Consider the following 16,297-nt stretch of genomic DNA (forward strand, 5'->3'; position numbering starts at 1 on the left):
ATTTCGACTTTCTGGTCTGGCTGACGATGAGCCGGATGAAGTCACATCGTGCATCGCAATGTACCTTATTTTAAACCATTACGCAACGTGTTAATTATCAACGTTGATGATGCAGGTTGTATTAAACGACTTGCAAATCATCGTTTATTGGTTAATTTTGACTGTCGAGTATCTGATACTTTTTTTATCGTTCCAATTTACTAATCATCGTTGAAACTTCTTGCTTGGTGCGCAAATTCCGCCACACATGCATATTTATACGCGTGAAACGTGCGTGCATTCTCATTCGTACAGCGTATCTTTCACGTACGCATGACGCAAGTCCAGCTCATCGCTATTTTGGCACCAATCAAATCGATTCGAATCTCGTTGGGTTCGCAAAAAACAGCCGCGCTTCATGCGGGTTGACAATTGTAAATGTTCCAAAAATATTACGAGTCTGATTAATTATCATTCAAGTTGCAAATTCCGACAATGCGAGCACTGAAATCTGCAAATGTGCCAAAATTTCACAGCACTAAAGTTTTTCGAGTTCTCGTTTCGCGACACTACTCATGAAGTTTGATTATGAAAAAAATCAAGTAATTTAAATCGAGATATTGCGTGGAACTTTTCAAGCCACCATTATAACTTTGGTCTGAAAATATGACCCAGTAAATTAAACTTTCAAAAATTGCTTATAATCTTCACGATTTTCGATAAATCTCCACTGAATCTGTTCGCACCCGACGCTTCTCTAATGAATTTCCAATACCCCAAAGTCGTTTTAAACTTTCCAGACAAAAAATAGCAATCCTCTCGATGTGTTCTTCGACCGAAATCGAGACGAGTCTTCCAGCGATTCTCATCTTCGCTACCGATAAAAGAAAACTAAAAAATAAGAAAAGTTCTGATAAGAACTTGGAAATGACGTAAATGCAAACGGTGAGTATTTCTTCGACACTTCGACACCTCTCGCGTGGACGATGAACTTGAATCTCGGGCATTGAAGTAAATGTAACAGGTACCCGCGAAGCATGATATAGAAAAAGAGGAACGGTGGGGGCGTCGGAAAGGCGGAGGTGGTCGGTGGTTCGACGTCGCGACGGCTACTCGCCAGTCCCTTTGCGACCGCCGCGTGTTTCGCATCGCGGGTTAAAGCGCCACGACTATCGTATATATACGATACAATCATACGTATATGTATAAATAACGATACATACCCACATGTATGATACGCGTAACGCAGTGCAGTGAGAGAAATTTATCCGCGTTGTGTTTTAACAGATGCATACGTGTGTACTTTTGTACATATTTATGCATGTGTACAGTATGAATGTGTGCACGCACACGTGATTCATGCATGTATAATAACGTGCACATTATAAAACTCACGAGAGTTACGCAAGTGCCTGACGTACCGCGGTTCTGTGTTTGCAATTTTAATTTTCCTTGATTCGTTCGCCAAGAAGCCCCGAAGCAGCTGCGCATTGGATTTATTTAATTTGTGTATTTTTATACATATGTATGTGTATTACACGATGTATATATGCGTACGTAATTTGGGATTATCATCACGTCGCTGTCATTACGATTAAGATGTGAGTAGCTGGATGAAACGTTGATAAATTTCACCTCTGTGTAGTTTCATTACGTTTCCCTTGGTATGAAATACGTGCCATTTTATTTTTACATTTTTCATAAACAGCTGTTATACTGATATTTATTCTAACCCGATTATAGCACCCGATTTAAAATTAAAAAAAAAAAAAAAATAGAAATACAAATCACTGCTTAAAAATTATTCCCAGCACACATCTTTGACCTGTTTGAATTTAATTATAAATATAATTTTTCATCCTCGAAAGAAAATTATAGTTTTACAACTATGCTGACAGCGAAGAATTTGCATAGCTAAGGCGCTTTGCAAAGATGAGGAAGACCAGCGCGAAATTACAAAATTTCAACGCAAACTGTCACGGGGGCTCGTTTCAAAATTAAACGTCCATTTGTTCCCGCATCGGTATAATAAGCAGCTATGTAGGAAGTGATATTAATTCACCGCGGTTGTGCGAACTACATTATTCGTTTTTATACAAAGAGGCTCGAGTCTCCTAAGACTTACGATGAAAAAAAAAGTAGAGCAAATAATAGAAAAAAGAAAGCGGCGGGGACTTTGAAAAAATTATTATCCAAAAGAGGGTGAAGCTGGGCGAGGCTTATCAAATTTCATTTCCATTGCTAATATTTTCCTTAATATCCGCGTGTCCCGGGTTATACAATTGTGAGTCAGAAAATGGTTTTCTGCCGGCATGCGGCTGTCGTTCAATTATTCCACCCAGAGATCGGTATCTTCAACGGGTTGAATTATACAACAAACGTATATTTATTTATACGTGTATAAGAGTACGAGGACTGGCACTAGGTCCTATAGAACGAGGGAGAAAACGATCTATACGTTTCTACCACGTTCTTAGTAAGCGTAAAATTCGTCCAATTCCACGATATTCGCAAACAGAAAATAAGGAATTTGACAATCGGACGGTGAGAAGAATTAGTAACGATTTACCGCCAGTGTTTTTCACTGATAATTGACTTCTGAACCGTGATCGAGAAGCCTGGAAAGGTAAGAGACAATTAGAGAGATGTTTGATGGATTTTTAATTGGCCTGTCAATTGATTTCATATCATTTTGCTTTCTCTCCCGCGTCGACGAAGGCGTATACATACCTATACAGATACGATACGCAACTTCCTTCGACTGGCAACAGAAGCCACTTAAGGGTATTGTGTTCCCGACGGGTGATTATTATCGGAGATCACATTGTACCGATCTCCACCGGTAGCCTCGCGTTTGGACAATGATAAAACCACAGTCTTCTCTCTCGTTCAACGGTGAAACGTGAGAGAAGAACGCGAAGAAGAACAAGAGGAAGCGTGTAAAGGGACACAGAATTTTGTGGGAAAGTCCAGAGACGACAGCATTGCAGATGGACGAGGAAAATCATGTATCCGCAAATAATCCGCAACGTCAGCAAGTTATTCGAGGGAAACATTCGTGCGAAATTGACGGAAATCTGTCGAGCGACGATTTTCCGATCGCCGAATATCACGCGGGGTGTGAATGCTAAAGGCGAACTCGTGGGAGAAGATGTAATTTTCGCACGATGCTAGCGCCTATTTGCAAAACAGAGTTCGTCAAATATCGAATGACGTTTACTCCGTTCTGTTACAACTCGAGGTTTTAGCAGAAATTGACAAATTGACAGCCCGCCTGGAGTTTCGAGCTTGCGGATCAAAAGCCGGAAGGTAACAATTCGTTGTTAATTTTTTTTTTTTTTTCTTTTTAACCGGGATATTCCGTTCTTCTTTTCAACGGTTAAAATAGTTTCAGTCATTTTTAGACAATCGTATTGTACGGGCTGTACCGCATGCGATAAAACATTGTGGGCAGAAAATATGGAGCGGAGAGAGAATTAACTCGACACTACAAACCTGCGGGGATAAATAATACATTGGATATTTTACAAACACATTTACACAGGGCAAACAGTAAGCACGGAAGCTGATTGGTCAAGCAAATAGCAATTTGATCGAGTAAACTCGGGCGTTAAATCGGGACGACCCGCGGAAATAACTGCATAAATGTAAGATTAACGAGCTTCGACGCGCGGAAATATGTGTGTGTGTGTGTTTGTAAGCACATTGACAAAGATAATGTGGAATGAAAAATTGTCACACCGTGCGTTCGAATCGGAAATTAAAATCCCTGCTTTCTGCCTGTCTGGTTGAAAAATTTTTTGACTGGCACTGATCGTTGAAAAAATTCCTAACGGACGAAACGCGATTATAGACATTTATTCGAATGGCAAGAAAAAAAAAAAAAAAAAAACATACACGTACGTACAGATGCGAAAGGATAGATGTGAAAAAAAAATGGAAGTATAAAAAAATAAACCGATTGAACTCGTTTCAATTTCGTAACCTGTATATGGGCACAATGCCTCGTGTCTTTGTGTTGCCGCATGGTTCGATTTTTTTTTTTAATGGTTTTTTTTAATTTCTTCTTTTTTTTTTGCCTTGCTTTCCTTCCAGTATGTTCAGCACTATGTACATTTTACATAGATACTATGACTGGAAACGTAGAGAATATCGATGATTGGAAGCCCGGTTCAATTGTGCCGGTACGTTATACCTACACTTGTTTCACCGTACGTATATATATATATATTGTTATACCGATATGTGAGCAAAGCGAATAAAAACTTTATCGGAGACGCGGAAAATTTTTACAATACGAGTAGATGTGCAGCTCTTTTGATACGGATGAACAAAAGTTTAGGTATATATTGTTTAATATATGTTTTATAAAAGTTTTTGAGGGGAATAATAATTTAAATTAAATATGCGAATGATTCAAGGGTTCAAATTATTATTTCGGGTTGAAGTCGATTAGGCTGAATGATTTTTGAATCGCTGAAAATTGAAAATCATGCGAATGTGACGACGTTCGAGCCAAAAATACTCAATGAAACAAGGGGGCGCTGGGAAATTTAAATACATAAACAGATACTTGCCTCGAGCTGCTATTTAGAGAACGACGGATGAATTTATTATGCCGTATAATAGGCGAGAAGCTTTCGTTTGAAGCTTTACCAAAGAATACCGTGATTCGGTATTCCTACGCCTATAGGAATATATAAATAGCAGCGCCGCAATGCCGAAGCATGACTTACGGGGGTTAAAGAGAGAGAGAGAGAGAGAGAGAGAGAGAGAGAGAGAGAGAGAGAGAGAGAGAGAGAGAGAGAGAGAGAGAGAGATCCGGTTTATTACGCGTCGACGCGTTTTTCTTTCCCTTCGATGTTTCGCTTATTTTTTCTCCAGAATTGTCATAATTTTTTTTTGTTCTTTTCTGCATTTCCCAATCTTTTTCCTCTCCGTCTCCATGTCTTGCATCTTTATATTCATTTTCCCATTCCATATCATTCTTCTGCTACAGCGGTATATACCCGACGAGCGAAAAGCGTTGCACGGGTATAGATTCGTTAAGAAAAGAACTCTTCAATTCCGATCTTGAACCACCGCGAAGTGGTTTGCCATAAAAAATTCAGCAATCCGCGAGGCGCCCTCTCGGAAAACTTTTCTCTCAGACTCGGCGGTCAGATTCAATGAATATAAGGTGGTATCAGACTGGCGATATACCATGTAAAGAATTATATTTATCGCTTGGTTGGAGTCATCGGTCTGAATAATTCACGAATCACGGTTACGCACGTATTCGTTATTTAAAAACAGTAGGCACACGAGCTCCGAGATAAGAAATGAAAAAAAAGAAAAAAAAAAAAACCAGAAGCAATGCTGAGATTTATGCTCCTCGTTTTCAGGCATACGCAAAGATTGAAGAAAAATCTTGAAAAGCGGCCGGAGCAATTTTCCCCCCATTAAAAAGATACGGTGAGAATATCCGTTTCTTTTTTTTTTTTTTTATATTCAATTGTTTTGATGATAAAAATAAATCAAATTTCAGATCGTACGCAGGGTGTACACGCAAAAGGGGAGAAATTTTCTTGTTCCAATTTCTTCTCTCTCCCTCTCCATCCCTCTCTATCTCGCTTTATATTTTGATTGTTCTTCTCACTCTCTCTCCTCCGCATCTTCATTTTACTCCAAAGTAATTTCGTTAAGGCAAACCGTAATAAGGTAACTAAGGGTGCCTCCACCCTCGCGGCCGCAGTCGTGCACCACCTCAAAACTTTCCTACTTTGAGGTCTTATCGCACCCCGAAGTGCACTTTTGGAGGTCATATGTACACCCCCTCCCTGCCACTCTCCGGACATTAGTGACTTTGGAGAAGCGCGGTTCTTCTTTCCGGTACCTTGTACAACCCGCTACTCATTCACGTCTGGATCACTTAATACACGCTCATCTCTCTTCCTTGCGGATATTTTTACACCTACGCAGCCACCGCTATTTTTGGTTCTTCCTTTGAGCAGGCGGATCGTCAAGGCGGAAAAAATCTAATACGATTTACGGATTATGCGCGATCTCTTGAAAGTCGAATATATCGTATAAATAACTCGGCTGGATCAGTCGAGTTTTGCAATGTGTTTTTTTTTTTGTTTGGTTTTTCTGTTTTTTGTTTGTTATTCAAGAATCCAGAAGATCGTCCGCGATTTGATCGACTTCGCGAGATTCGACGTTTCAATTTGACCTCTGATTTGCCATGTTTTATTTTTGACTGTTCTCCTACGACAAATCGAGCAAAAAAGAAAAATTACTTTTAACGCAGAAAATAAATTTCAAACAACGTTCTATTAAGCAGAGAGAAGGGAAAAAAGGAGCGTAACGATACAGTGGCGGTGATTGCCGCGTGCTAGATTAGCCAAGGTCAATTAATAACGAGTCTCACAATCAGTTCTTACCGTGATAATAAATCACTAATGCGTAGGCGGACGGTGATCCTGCGTGTGAATAACGGTGTTCGAGTCGGTGATATACACACTGCTTTTGGCCGGCCGTCGCCGCACTCTGATTATACGAACCGGAGATTAAAATTGATATTATGCGTTGGCCACTCGCATACGTTCGTATAAATGTGATGCTTGCCCACGAGCTGGGGACCGGTTTTTTCAATGGGATCTGTAGCCCGAATCCTTCAGCATTTCGATCGGAATAACCTGGAATAGGTTTTGGATCGCTCGAAGTGAGGTCATAAGCATAGCGAAAGGAAAATCAAAATTGAATATTAAAAAAATAAGACGAGGGATTAGAAATGAAATGGAAGAAGATTAATGAATCGTCTAAAATCGATTGGGATACACCGAAGCTCTGCCAGGTGTGAGGCCACGAGAAGCCTGAACACACAAATCGGACATAATCGGGTAAAGTCAATGTTGACAAAGGTAAATATCCGCGTGCAGCGAGCCCTCGATATTCGAGTGAACGCCGACGACGATCCGAAAATGAAAAGAATAACAAGATCGGTAGAATGCATTGCGGGGAAAATGACGAGGATGTGGATTCAGGTGCAGGTAACGACGGAAGAAAGGCGCGCGCATAGCGTGGCATGGGTGTAACGATTGGAAGGAACAAGGAGTGAATTTTGCAGGGAGTGAAATCTCGCGGTAAGGATTTACGACCGTCTGTGTGCAGGGTTATGGCAAGTGTAGCGTGAGCGCTGGTCACAGCAGGTACAAAACGACGCCTTCGTTTCTATACCTGCAATACGAACAACCCCCTTGGTATGGGGGTAGGTCGGCAGATATAAATCTGATAGGGTGATTGATGTCCAGGAGCAGGTTATGCTTGTAACGTTTAAAAACCCGCTACGCCTACTCGTTCAATTATTTCACCTTTAAATTCGTCGTATCGTCAATATACGTATCTAATTGTGTGTAAAAGCATCGAGTGATCTATAGAGTGACGTACGTGGTGAAGAAAAATCATGGAAATCCCCTAGAAATCTCGAGGGATTCGACGGAAAAAAAAAAATTAACGAGATTAAATCTTGGGTCATTTTCAAAGAGGGATTTAACGGTGACCTTGGATTCAAATGGGAAGCCCCATTTTTTGGTGCCGGAATCGGAAAGAGAGGGAAATTTTCAGAAGAAACATAAAAATTTCACACTCTTTCCGATTCAAGGATATGAATTTGTAGTTTTTTAAATTCATATTCAATCTGAAAAATTCTTAACAGCGTGTGTTGAATCGTTCTGTAGGTTTTATGTTATCCAAGAACCGTGTGTAATATGTTGTGGTAATTTTCTGCTGTGCAATATCCGCAGCGATCTTTAAAAAACAGCAATTTAACAAAAAATAAAGAGGCTGTAAATCTGCCAGAGGATATTGGCGTTCGCATGTGTAAAGTTGCCTCGTCTGCTATATATGCAGCATGCAAGAGGGTTCGTGTATGCCACGCACCCTCGAATAAAAGTGTGCGTGTAGAAAACGGAAGAATAAAAATGAAGAAAAAGTGAGAAGTATACAAGGAGATATAGAAAAAAGGAAAGACGAATGGAGCGAGGAACCTTCACCCCGGAGGTGAGAAATATTCGTATCATGTGACAAGTTCACGGCGAGAGCTTTTCCCACACGGTGTATGATATAATTCATAACGCCAGTGGGTTAGCAGGTTAAATTTGTAGGTATGATCTACCTTGTGGCTTGTAGTAGGTTTTCAATCTCGTCTCAGTCTCCCAGCAGAAGAGAAGAAAAAGTCACGAAAATCGGACAATCCGATTCTTATGGCTTAAGCAGAGAACAGCAGCTTGGTTTTGATTCGATCAACGCACTGCACAACAACGCAAGCTTCACTTTGTTATTACTATTGTTTGTCGAAATTGGCACGTTTTTGACACGTTTTATTACTTATGCCATACCAATTCGATAGAAATTTGTAGATAAAGACGCGAACGAGACGCTTTAGGTGAAAGCTCGCGCGTGCTATCGGTTCGTTTCAAGTCTGGACCGACCGAGGAGAGTGATCAAAAGAGATCGGTTTTCGGCTCGATCAATCACCGACCTACGTGATCAGGAACAGCTGGCACAGCGGTTGGGAGTTCAAATGTCAGTGAGCACGCAATTGAGAGCGGGGATTTGTATATATTAAAATCGTAGTCGACGCCGCGTTGGCAAACGAACCTAGTGTAATAAACCAACGGGACGAACGCGGTTCTCGATCAGCTAAAAGATCAATTTGAACCGAGGCTGCGGAGAAAATCCTCAGTCGTGATTCGATAAAAAAAAGAAAGGAATGAAGAAAGGAAAAAAATAAACGCGGTGGGATCAAACTTGCAACGCGTCACTTTGTAATATACACCGATAATCGGTAGCTGAACTTCGTTGCCCAGATGATTTCTGCGATGATTCTCCGGAAGCCGGAAGTCGGGATGAGTCTGGATGTAGATATTGTAATACAAGCTTCTTCGGGGTAGTTCGTAATTTGAAAGTCTTCCTCGTTGGATTAAACTGCACGTTGTATCTATACGTAGGCATAGTTTCTTAGGTAGTCGCTTGTGCTTTGAAATTTAATAACCTTTCACCCTGAAAGCTGCTGCCCGGTTTGGTAATAACTTATTCAAATTAATCGATCTTTGCACAGAGTCTTATTATACAGCGGACGAAAGCGTTTCGTTGCTTCTTTTTTCTGATTTTTTTTTTTTTTTTTTTAAATATCAGTAATTAACAAGGAATTCATTGGAAAATACGTAAATTCCGATCCTTCCTGGGCGGTTAATACATAAATGTTTGCTTACGACTAGCCTGCAGCTCGTGAGAAATTACACGCTGGTACAAAATTCACCTCTTCTGAAAATATGTTGATCTTATGAGTAATAACAAGCGTTAAGGCCACACGCCGTCGACGTGAAAGATTGAATTCCACCAGGGTATATAGGTATAGTTATGGAGAATGGGGAAAATCAATTGATAATTAACGTCACGCAACGCGATATATTACTTTCCAACCTCGCCAATCCAGCTGCAGAGTATCAGGTGTAGGAACACTAGGCACTCGACAAGGTTGAATGTGAAAAGAATAAAAAAAAAAAAGGAACAACGATAGGTTATAAGATAATGTATACTCATGAAAAATCTACCCTTCCCTTTCCATCTATCGGACAGCTTGAGAGGTGATTGAAGTTTTATCTTTTTTTCGTTTAGCCTCCGAAGGTTTATCAACCGTCCCACTTCTATTGTTTGCCATTAAGATATGTAAGTATCGAATGTAAATGGAATGAAAGAAGACACGGAAGGCAACGAGAAAGGAGTACACTTTGTGGGTGATTATTTTTTTAAATTCTCATCGTTGAATCATAGCCACGGAATCCCGAAAATTCGGTTGAGGTCGGGGGAATAAATCAAGGTCGGGTATAAGGATCTCTGAATTCGTTTGGGTTCGCCATACGGGACGAAGTGGTTCCGGCGGTTATACGCGTCGGGGAAAAATGAAATGATGAAAATAGGATACCACAATGGGTCCTCGAACATTAGGTGCGTAGGATGGGGCGAGAATGCCCGTATCGAATTTCTATAGAGAAGAGCGTCTGTAAACAGGCAAACGAGTCCAAGGAGCTGCGGGGAAACGAGTGTTTGGTGAAAAGAACGAGGGAAGAATTAGCGGGAAAATTGGTGAAACGAAGCGGACAACCGCTAATGGAAAACCACGCTTTCAACCCCCGCAAAAAGCTGTTCCAGTAATTCGTATACGTACATACAAGATACGCAAAGATTTTCACCGTTCTGGAGACACGGATTATATCTTTGCATGTGCGAGATGAATTCATTCCGACGGAAGAAAATTTTTCACCGAGTTCATTCATCCGTGCACTGTGTTTTCTTAAATCGAGATGAAAATTGCAGAGGGCGCGTATCCGTCAGCTTTCAAGTTCAAACCATTTACCAACGTTCGTAGTTAATGGACGAGAAATTAAATCGATAATCTGGAAAGTGTTTTTCACCGTGAGTGATTGAACCTTCAAGAATCTCACCGTTTCAGAAACACCGCGAAGATGTTCCTGAAATTCGTTTCGTTTCATTTATAATTATCTTACTGAACAGTGCGAAGAAAGAATGATTGGACAAAGGATGAAAAGTGAAGTCGATTCGGCTGAATTCAATTATTTAAATAATGTTGTCTAAAACTGGAAAAAATTATCTAAACGAAATCAGTTCTGATAATCAAGATCAAAAGTTTTTAATTTCACTTCGCGTGAATAAAAGATTCGGTCCAATACTTTCTGTCTTAATTTTCATACAATATAAGCGGTGAATTACTTCGAGGTGGAATGAATCAAATATATGTCTCCGACGGAGCGAACACATGGATAGAAAAAAAAGGTGACGTGTCTCCAATGTGTAAAGGGTCGCGATTCGGTTTGGCGGCCTCGTATCCTTGTGTATACAGACAGAGGAATACCGGAGGAATTCGTGCGTTTCAGATTCCCCGTCGTAGTTCCCAACGTCTCAACAATAAGAACAACAAGCCCGGGGAAAATCACGTAGAATAGTAGAAAAATCCCGAACCGCAGAAAAGAATTGGTAAAAAAGGTAGCGGGAAAAAGAGCTAAATTTCCAATGCGCAGCTGTGTAATCTTTTGAAAAAAAAAAGAAGTTTCTCGAACATGAACGGAAATTAAAGGGCTGGGCAATTTTACCGGTTGAAATGAAATATAACTTGTGATTTTTAAACGATTGTAATCGACGACTGATCCTTCAAGAAACAAACAACAAGGAAAGCACAAGCAACAGGGAGGGAGGGCGTCCGTTTTACGATACGAAATTCGATAAATTTACGAGCTTTTTATACAACCGTCATTTTATACTCCCATCCCCGAATATTGCCCGCGGTTCTGTAACCACGCACCCCTGAAGCCAGTGAGTCGTTCCACTTCCCTCCACTTTCCACCCCAAGATTCTCAAAGACAATCGAACTCTTCCAAGGGACGAGAATCGCGTAAACTTCGGGTTCGTTCAAGCAAGTTTCTATCAAAGATTCATGCCTCGGATTGGTTCAGACTTTCAAGGTCGAGGTAGGAACCCTGCGACCCTTTTGCCAAAAGGGAGAAGAAGAAGACGAAGAAATTGAAAAGAAATAAGAAATAAGGGTGCGGAGGTAAAGAACACGCCGTTGATCTCTGACCATCTGTTCACCCGCCTGTCCGCCCATCGGCGAAAACGAACGATATTTGCGCCGTTAATTCTAATCTCGAAGAGGTTTCCTGCATGCAGAACTCCTGCAAGTGTGCAGCCAATATACGAGCCACGGGATATAATGGCGGAGCCGTTTGGCGCAGATGGGATGCCTACATTTCAAATTGGTTTTTGCTTCCGAGGGGCGAGAGCCGCGTGGTCAAGCTGAAAAGGCCCGAAACTCAGGGACGGAAACACGCGGCTGATGCCCAAGATAACAAACCCATGTATGAGCGCTGGACTTGAGAGAAAGAGAGAAAGAGAGAGAGAGAGAGAGAGAGGGAGGGAGACAAAAAAATAAATAAATAAAAACAACGTTTCACGCGTCGCTGTAGCTCTTCCGTTACCAACAACCCACACATCCGCCGGACGCCTACACGCCGGGGATTCGATTAGACGTGTAACGGTTTTCGCCTTCCTGCAATCTTGCGGCTCTATCTCGTCATACCTACACAAGAAATCCAGCAACAGTACATAATGCGGAAATTGCATTGAATCGCTCGCCACGCGCGGTTCGCGATTCTTCGTTATCAAGTCTGATTATACAAACGAAGAGACTTCGCTCCGAAAAGGTTCACTCCTCACTGTTAGAAGTTATTCTGAATTTACTACAAATTTACTGATCAAAAGAGTTGTTAATTTAGGAAATCAGGTTGAAAATTGAGAAATTCGGTGAGAGACGTAAATCGCTATGTATTTGTCTTAAATTTACAATGAAAATTTTTGATTTGACGAAAATTTATAGGAAAAAGAGAAGAAAGTGATTTGAATTTACTAAATTGCGTGGTAAATTTATTGTATTGGTAAATTGAATAAACAGTAAATTTACGGTGATATCATTGTTCCGCATCCGAATAAAACTTCAAATACAGTGTAAGAAGTTTTATGCAAAAATTTTTAACAGTGCGGGAATGAGAAAAAAACTAGTTGAAACTAGTAATAGACAGATGGAATCAGGTGACAAGCTCTGCGGGGCGATATGGAAAATTTTTAATCACAGCCAGTGAAAAGTTTTTCGATTTGTCCGACGGAGGGTGAGTTTAATTTCCACAAACAAAAAAGAACTTCCAATCAAAGCCAATCCTAAGTCTGAATGATAATGCGTATGATTTCAATGGAATTAGAAAACGAAATGAAATAATCTTGTATAGGTTTGAATTAATAAATCTTACCGAATATCTCGCCAATTTTTTTCCGCTCATGAATCTTTTATTTTGCCTCTCGAAGCAAAATGTAAGCTAGACCTCCGGTCTGTTCTGTCTCCGGGAAAAAAAGGGTGCGGAAAAAACGGAAGGAGAATCGGTCCAAATTTCCACGTCGATGCTTCTCCGAGGTGTTTTATACCAGCGGATTGTTTTTTGTTTTGAAAACGAGCTTAAAGACTGGAATTCGAAACTGAAGGATCACGTTGAGGGTATTGCAGAGATGCGATTCCGATAAATATTATGCCTTTCGTATTACGGGATCAGGGCCTCCCCTTTAAGGGTGCGTTTAACGTCGAGAACACCCCGGTAACAGATGTCCGTCCCTGGTATAAGCTGAGAAAAAATTCAAACAAATGGAAGTAGAAATGGGGCGCGAAGGAAGGGTTTCCGAATTTGCCGCATGACGAATTTCCGATGCTCGAAACTTTTCGCATCGTCATCCCTAATTCCGTACTGGCGTATATTAGCGATGGCCGCTTGGCTAAGAATAACTATAATCGATGCATCGATTAATCGAATCCAAAAAAATAATCGAACATGACTGGGTTGAATTGTCTGACTGTTTTTTTTTTTTTTGCGAAACGGTGCATTTGAAAGCCAAATTTTGTGAATTTCAGTATATAGTCTCAATAGCGGAAAAGTATTTTGATAATTTATAGTTTCATTAAAAATATTCTTCAATTTCAGGTAGAAATATTGATTCATCTTTCACTTATTATATCAAACGGATACTTGGTGAGTAAGACAATGATAATAATTGATACTTGAATCACATAAGTTGATATTGTATTGCGTCGTTGATAGGAGTAAAAAAAATCACGATCGAGTCGGTCGATTAAACAAGTTTCAAAAATAATCTATTGTACCCGATCAATCGGAGAAAAAGCATTCGATTTAACCGAAAATCGATTATTTTTAGTCATTCTTAGCGTATATTATACACTGCGTGAATCACAAATTTGAAATAATGCATCGAAATCAGAAGCTCGGTACTATTGAATACATTTTTTATACTTCTCGGGGACTTCGAACTGGACTCGATTTAAATACGAGGTTAAAACCGCGAAACTCAAAATGACGGATCAGGCGCAGCGGGCGAAATGGAAAATCGTGTAAATTTTCCGGGAAAATCACGAGGTCTGTAACACTCCGAAGCAATTCGGTAAGTATATACGTAGGTACTCAGGTCACAGTTATCGAGGAGGCACCTGCACAGACCGTAGAACGAGAGTGGTGAACTACAGCCGAAGGCGCATTTCCCGGCGTGACTCGATCCCGGTCCCTCTGAAACGGTATCCTGACCTCTGAGCCATTTCGTTGCGATATGCCGACTACCCCACAATCGGACCGTCCTCTTCAAAAGGAGCTTAAAGCTCCGCAGCTTTTGCGGAGCCGCACATTTTTCAGTTTAACAAGTGGTCAACTTCACTGACCTTGATGAGAAGAGCTTGAGAAAACTTGCTGCTGGGATGCGTTTAGAGTCCGTAAAACATTTTCTAGTGACAATTTATTTATTTATTTATTTTTTTTTTTTTTTGTAACTAAGAAAAATTGCTGAGACCAGAATCATCGAAATTCTGTTAATCCATTCTCGAGGCAGCATAATTTTTTGTTTCAACGTTAAAAGAGTAACTGAAAAACAGCCGGACTGATTACATCCAAAATCTAATCAGTTTTAGTCAAGGAGTTACATGGGATCGAAAGGGAAAGAAAACATTTTTAAAAATTTTTTTTTCAAGTATAATGAAAGAATTAATTTATTCAAACTGTAAGCATATAATTGAACGATATTTGAATTATACTTTATACAATTTTCATGAAAAAATTTGGAGTATTCAGCCGTTGAAAATTTTATTTTAGCCTGATTGACTTCTTTTCGACAAATGTTACACGGAATTACGGTTCTTTAAATCATCATCACCGCGATCAGAATCATAATTACAATGTAGACCGTTATAGGAGTGTATAGCTATTTAGGGCGATGATGTTGCGAGATTAACACATCGAGTACAAGATAATCATTAAGCTCGATCTCGATGCAGATTCGTCTACATATATACGTCATATTTATGTTCACGACGAGGCGAAGTTTATTATCGGTTAGTTTAATTCTATCATTTTCTCTCCGCTCATCCTTCTACGTTATTTCAAACGTTCGTGGTCATTCACCGATTTCAACTTTCAATTTTCATCGCTTATTACACATATAACATATACATATAATATAGATATGTATATATTAAAGCTATATAGGTATATAGGTGAGATCCCGCAGCGATAAGTTTTCGTTTATAGACATATACCCGCGTTATTTTCGTCCCAGTTCCGTCGAGCCCGGTGATATCCACCGCATGAAGAAGAAATCATTTAACCGTAAAGTTCAGAGGAGAGCTTGAGAGCTGTGCTGGCATAAATTTGTCAAGTGGAAGGATTGCTTTTTTGGCGATTTTTCTTGAGAAGATGTTAGACCTGCCCGTATACTTTCCTTGAGTCTTAAATCGGGTCAGATTTTTCCACGCGCCCAAGTACGCCTGAAAAACGGTGCTCTCGTAATGTTGGAGAAAGCTTCGCAGCGCTATTCTCGCTATTCGCGTATAAAAGAGAATTAGAAAAGGACTCTAATAAATGGATGTTTTCATCCGATCGTAATTCATCGTCACGTGCAAGCCCTGTCACTATGGTTTGAAATTTCAATGGACAAACAAAAGCTTATACCTAGATGCGCGTTCTAAACAGAAGAGAAAGAGATGGTCAAGCATTATACATATATATTATACACGTGTCGCTCTTAATCCACGAATAAATCGCGCCTCGATATATCTCCAGGAATGTACCATATATCATATGCATGCATACATGGGTTTGTCAATTTTTCATTTCGTAGCGGATGAATTTCAAAAATTTTTTAATCTTTTTCCAGCCCCTCTTTAAAACTCGCTTTCCTTTGTTTCTTTGCTCCTCCTTTCTTCCTAACGCCTTTCACGAAAGACGATATTCACCGTATTAATTTCTATTTGAAAATATATCGAACGCGAATGAAATTTAAACGTATTGCAAAAAATAATTTTGTGTACATCAAACTTGCGAAAGTTTCATCATGTTTTGCCATCTTCTTTTCTATTACATCGTTTCTTTCTCCTTCCTCTTTCCTTTCAATCTATCATAATTAATTCTCTGCTGAGCTTTGCAGAAATTTTTTTTTTTTTCTTCTCTTTTTTACGTGTTCATTCGAGGAGAATCTAAAATTGCGAGTGTTTCCTTGATTTTGGCACTCTTGATTTCGCAAAGAAAATTATTTTGCCGCACTCGTTTTCGCTTTGCTGAATCTCAACAAGATCCTGGACTTTTGCTGTTTCGCGACCTCGGCATCTAACACCGTATAAATCATCTCGCTACCTAGGTAGTTTAGGTCGGTAGGTATGTGG

The 16,297-nt window shown here is 40.0% G+C and overlaps 1 protein-coding gene and 1 long non-coding RNA gene across 9 annotated transcripts in view; one reads left to right on the forward strand and one right to left on the reverse strand.

The window, feature by feature from the left end:
- The window catches only part of LOC124294845, a 123,814-nt gene that overhangs the window by 16,636 nt on the left and 90,881 nt on the right, over positions 1-16,297 (reverse strand). The window lies entirely within an intron of this gene.
- The window catches only part of LOC107226460 (leucine-rich repeat-containing protein 15), a 120,104-nt gene continuing 104,922 nt past the window's right edge, over positions 1,116-16,297 (forward strand). For 5 of the 7 annotated variants that reach the window (XR_006904783.1, XM_046742366.1, XM_046742364.1 and 2 more), the window contains exon 1: positions 1,116-1,580. The gene's annotated coding sequence lies outside the window, so the exon portion shown is untranslated. Of the gene's footprint in view, positions 1,581-2,558; positions 2,606-13,592; positions 13,608-16,297 lie in introns of those variants that run through there. The other 2 variants (XM_046742367.1, XM_046742368.1) reach the window with 2 other exon arrangements.

Source organism: Neodiprion lecontei, chromosome 5 (assembly GCF_021901455.1).
Source record: "Neodiprion lecontei isolate iyNeoLeco1 chromosome 5, iyNeoLeco1.1, whole genome shotgun sequence".
Lineage (NCBI taxonomy): Eukaryota > Metazoa > Arthropoda > Insecta > Hymenoptera > Diprionidae > Neodiprion > Neodiprion lecontei.